Source organism: Melanerpes formicivorus, unplaced genomic scaffold (genome assembly GCF_026170545.1).
Source record: "Melanerpes formicivorus ecotype bairdi unplaced genomic scaffold, bMelFor1.0.p_v2 SCAF_2, whole genome shotgun sequence".
Classification (NCBI taxonomy): domain Eukaryota; kingdom Metazoa; phylum Chordata; class Aves; order Piciformes; family Picidae; genus Melanerpes; species Melanerpes formicivorus.
Genome location: NW_027142354.1, coordinates 10,366,261 through 10,372,290, shown reverse-complemented (window position 1 = coordinate 10,372,290; position 6,030 = coordinate 10,366,261).

Here is a 6,030-nt window from a genome sequence, read left to right as displayed (position 1 = left end):
TTACAAATGTCCAGAAGCCATCTCAACTGGTATCTGTGCAGTGGTTTTGCAGACACCCTTGATTTCAGCCATTTGCCTGGGGAGTTTGCTGGAACGAGTCCAGAGAAGGGCAACAAAGTTGGTAAGGGGTTTGGAACACAAGCCCTATGAGGGGAGACTGAGGGAGCTGGGGTTGCTTAGCCTGGAGAGGAGGAGACTCAGGGGTGACCTTATTGCTCTGTACAACTACCTGAAGGGAAATTGTAAACAGGCAGATGTTGGTCTCTTCTCCCAGGCAGCCAGTACCAGAACAAGAGGACACAGTCTCAGGCTGTGCCAGGGGAGGTTCAGGTTGGATGTTAGGAAGAAGTTCTATACAGAAAGAGTGATTGCCCATTGGAATGGGCTGCCCGGGGAGGTGGTGGAGTGACCATCACTGGAGGTGTTCAGGAGGAGACTTGATGGGGTGCTTGGTGCCACGGGTTAGTTGTTTAGGTGGGTTGGATTGGTTGATGAGTTGGACTTGATGATCTTGAAGGTCTCTTCCAACCTGGTTGTTTTGTTGTTTATTATTATTATTACTATTATTATTATTATTATTATTATTATTATTATTATTATTATTATTATTATTTACTAAACTCACCAAACTTCTACAGAACATTGTTAAGAAATAATTGGGGATTAAACCTTATTCCAGTAAAGAGTCTATCATAAAGAAACCATGTTTTTGGGGAAAAGTAGCTGAAAATGAAATCCACTCTCAGGCACACAGAGAGTTTTCCTAATTTGTGTTTTCCTATCATAGTCTTGAATTTTCGATATAAATGACAATCCTGGATGCAGCCTCATGTTTGTGATTGGCTGTTAAAAATTGCTCTTGCAATAGTCCTTTGGTTTTGCACATTTATTATCCCTGAAGGAACGAAGAAAGTTACTTTTAAGCCTAAGAATTTGTCTCATCAAGGCAGGCCTCCTTTACAGACAAGAGTCAACAAGTGCTACATTGTGGGGTGAGCTTTGGAGGTCCAAGAGCAAGCCCTTCCTGCATTGCTTTTCCATCTTGTTAAAAGTCTCAACAAAATCTCATGGAAACTCTCCTCCAAGCTCAACAGCCAGTGAACAAAGAAGGTCTCAAACATCTGCAGAGCTTTCCTATGCTGCATGAGGTAGGTAGTAGAAGGCTTTCCCAGACACATGGTAGCAGGACTTAGAGGTGACCACTCCCAGGTCACCATGAGTGTCACAGACATGCCTCAGCGTCCAGCAACCATGGAAGAGTCCCTCAGAAAGGCCTAGTGTGTGGGAAATGACAAAATCTCAGCTGGCTTCATTTTCTCAGGACATGGGGGTATAGGTTGACAGTAGGCTGAACACGAGCCAGCAGTGTGCCCAGGTGGCCAAGAAGGCCAATGGTATCCTGGCCTGCAACAGAAATAGTGTGGCCAGCAGGAGCAGAGAAGTCATTCTGCCCCTGTACTCTGCACTGGTTAGGCCACACCTTGAGTACTGTGTCCAGTTTTGGGCTCCTCAGTTTAAGAAAGATGTTGAGTTGCTCAAATGTGTCCAGAGAAGGGCAACAAAGTTGGTGAGGGGTTTGGAGCACAAGCCCTATGAGGAGAGGCTGAGGGAGCTGGGGTTGTTTAGCCTGGAGAAGAGGAGGCTCAGGGGAAACCTTATTGCTCTCTACATCTACCTGAAAGGAGGTTGTAGCCAGGTCGGGGTCAGTCTCTTCTCCCAGGCAACCAGTGACAGAACAAGAGGACACAGTCTCAGGCTGTACCAGGGGAGGTTTAGGCTGGATGTTAGGAAGAAGTTCTTCCCAGAAAGAGAGATTGGCCATTGGAATGGGCTGCCCAGGGAGGTGGTGGAGTCACCATCACTGGAAGTGTTTAAAATAAGACTGGTGAGGCACTTAGTGCCATGGTTTAGTTGATTAGATGGTGGTGGGTGATAGGTTGGACTTGATGATCTCAAAGTTCTTTTCGCAACCTGGTTAATTCTGTATTCTGTATTTTGCAATGAAATAAAGTTGAGCCCTGATCAAGATACATTTCCCTCTAATAAATGTAAAGGAATTGCAGCTTGGATTACCACTTTGTTGTCTAGAGGCACTTTTCAGCATGTACTTACTTTGAATGAAATATCACTGGAGGTGTTCAGGAGGAGACTTGACAGGGTGCTTGGTTGCATGGTTTAGTTGATTAGATGGTGTTAGATGATAGGTTGGACGTGATGATCTTGAAGGTCTCTTCCAACCTGGTCTATTCTATTCTATTCTATTCTATTCTATTCTATTCTATTCTATTCTATTCTATTCTATTCTATTCTATTCTATTCTATTTCTATTCTATTTCTATTCTATTCATTACATTGAGAGCTCTATTGTCTTGGCGCTGAGGTGATACAGGTCTCAGAAAGTGACTATGAGGTACAACTCAGCCCGAGTTGCATCACTGTATATGCTGTGGTTATAACAATAACTGCCAAGCTGTTGCAAAGCAAGGCAAAGCCCTCTCCAAAGGGAATTGGGAGACTGGCATAATCAGAAATAAAAAGTTACCTGTAGTTGTAAATGGTTTAATAAAGATAATAATAATAGCCATAAGATGTATGACAGCTCATGCAGAAAGTATTTCTTAATTGCTCAGTGTGCCTTCTTAGATGTGAGATAGCACACAAGAGAACAGATGATAAAATAATCTTAGCAAAGCCTGTGAAAACCAAACTCTGGAGACTGCTTGTTTATAAGTGGTATAAATATCAGACAATGAAAATGTACTTTCTGCAAGTGCCATGAACATGCACCACAGTTGGTCAGCCTGCAGCAATCCAGTCAATAAAGCTCAGCTGACCAGGTCAGCAGACTAAAGGTAGATAGTAATGTGCTGCAAATCATTTGCTGGCTGCTTCTTCCACTAAGAAAACCATTTGTGTCTTGACTGAAAAGGGAGTATTTTTATATGTAGCTCTAATGCTATGAAATTGTTTGTTTTATCAATATCCTCCTGCTGACTTGGTTACTTCATGTAGCACTGGACATTCATTAGGAATCTTTTCAGATTCAGAAAGTTCACTACAGTCTAACAGTTTTAACATTGATAGTTTTCAATAGATGATGATGATGTTAACGAGGAGAGACTGTCCGTAAATACTGGGAAAGGAGAATACCTGGAGTATTGTGTCCAGCTTTGGGCCCCCCAGTTCAAGGGAGACAGAGATCTGCTAGAGAGAGTTCAATGGAGAGCCACAAGGATGATTAGGGGAGACACTGAGAGCCCTGGGGCTGTTTAGTCTTGAGAAGACTAAGAAAGGACCTGACCAATGCCTATAAATATCTGAGGGGTGGGTGCCAAGTGGATGGGGCCAATCTCTTTTCAGTGGTGGATAGTAATAAGACAAGGAACAATAGATACAAACTTGAACAGAGAAGGTTTCACCTCAACATGAGGAGAAACTTAATAATAGTGAAGGTGATGGAGCACTGGAACAGGCTGCCCAGCGGGGTTGCAGAGTCTCTTTCTCCAGAGTCTTTCAGAACCCTTCTGGATGCATTCCTGAGCAGACTGCCTTAGGTGATCCTGCTTTTGGCAGGGTGGTTGGACTTGATGATCTCTGGGGGTTCCTTCCAACCTCTAACATTCTGTGATTCTGTAATTTGCTTTCATGTGCATGCCCAAACTTGTACTTTGCAAAAGACAAGGCACAAGATCACTTCGAATCACAGATTCCTTCACAAAACTTTCCAGTTGTTTCCCACTGTTTGCCATAGGAGAATCAGAAGTACTTGAGTTACTTCATTTTGTTGCCTTTGGACACATCTCTCTCTGCTGTTCCAGGCACAACAAAACACCCTTGTATTGAATGTGAAGGTTGCTTCTAGTTTTAAGTGACAAAGATAGGCAAGATGCAGGAACACCCTTGGTGACTGAACACTACTCATCTTTCTTTCTCAGCATGATGAACAAGTTCTCTGGTATCATCTCACAAATGCTAACGTTTGTGACAGTACACATTCATCCCAGGGTGAGTTGTGACATGCATTGATGACAAATCCTTCAGTCAAAAATGCCTACCTGAAACATGGCTCAGAAAGCAGGGAAGAGGATTTTCTTCTTCATCAAACGTGAGCTCTCCAATACCTGACAGTACGTGATTTCAGCTGCAGAATTGCTTCACTTTGATTTGGCTGTTTCTTCTGAGGAAAGAAAAACAAAAGAGAAAAGGTTAAATTTTTAGAAAACTGTAGCAATTCTTGAAGGATTGAAACTTGGCAAGAGACTGGATGGACAGCTGAGTGAGGATTTATTGTGCCCATTTGGATCTAAGCTGTGGCAACAGACCTGGACAAGTGCAGGTACAAGCAGATTGTACTAAGAATGAGCACAGAACAATATTTACTTTATTGTAAATATATATATATATAAATAAAACAAACATATAAAAATATATATTATATACACACACACTCTCTATATATAAAATATGTACATTGTTTAAAAAAATATATAATATACATATCCCAGTGTTATAGAACTGGTAGATGGCATTTAAAATGTAATAACTGAGGTTAATGATAACTGAATTTGTGGATAGTACACATATCAACTACAAGAGAAGATACAGACTGTTCTAAGGATATGGTAGTTCCATAAAGTGACTTTTACCAAAACTATTTGAGGTTGTGCCTTATTTTATATCATTATATATCATTTATATCATTATATTTCATTAAATGTAATTCAAATTCAAAGCCCAAATCTGTAAAACTGTCTCCTGCTCCTACAGAAACCTGTTGAACAGCCACGATGGACCTCACAGAACCCCAGGGATTGGGCTGTGTTTGTACTACAGGGGAGCTGATGGCAGGGTGCTTCAGCTAGACAGAACTGAGACAACTAGAGAAGGAGGGGCAAAGCAATCAATACACAGCAAACCTATCACCAGACTAAAAAGCTGTCTCTGATGAGAGATAAGGCATGCTGCCACATTAACCCCTTCAAATTGCTTTCATGACAGGGCTACTATCTCTCCACAGTGCTGCAGCTCATTGTTCTGGAGGTTCCAGTTTGTGCCTGCACAAGCTCAGCACCTCTTCAGGCACTGTCATCTACAGTGCATCAATTTAGCATAAATTATTAATTTGTTTTATTTAGGCCATTATTGATTTATGACTATTAATTCTGCAAGATGCTGTGGAGTTTGCAGTTCAGTGCATTATGAAAGCTGCAGTATAGCAGCACATCTCTGAGTAAATGAGGTTGGTACTTGGGATGCAGCACCACCCGAGAAAAACCAACAGGAAGGCAAAGGATACTTTGCATCCCCTGTGCTTAGCCATTTTCCAGAGAGACCAGCTTCGATCAACAAAGGATGCAAGCTGCTTCCAGATGTAAATGTGTCTGGGACCTACCAAAATACCAGTTTGTATTGTTAATTGTTAATATTAACAATTAATGTTAACATGTTAATTCTAAGGGAGAGTGCTGTGAACATGGCTATGTGGCTTTTGAGCCAACAGACAGAAGAATGCCTTGCACTCTGCTGAGTGGCCTCCTGGGGCATGGCAAGGTGATGGCTCACTTCTGCATTTGCTCTCACAGCAAATAGCAGACAGGCTCTGACAGGCCCCGGGCAGTGCACGTACAGCCTGAGCCATGCACAGGGAGTGTTTGTAAGGTATGATTAAGTCAAAGCTCAGTTTAAGTTCTCCTGCTAAGGCTATATCCACAACATGCTATATTTTTTATGGTAAACCTTGTTGGGTGTTTTTCCCCTGTAGCTGTGTTCTGACGAGTGAGAGAGTGCAGTTACATATTCTTCATTGTCTTTGTTTTAGTGCAGCTAGGGGGTTGGGTTGTTTTTTTTCAATTACAAAAAATGCAGTATCATTTTATTTTTAAATGGAGCCCAAGAAAGACAGCTTTCAGCTTCCAGGTGGCAAGTTTCAGATGCAACCACCCTTTAATGCAAATAGCTCCCTGGCTTGTCTCGTGTTTTGGCCTGCCATAATGCAAATCCCTTAGGAGATACAAAGGTGTAAACACAGCT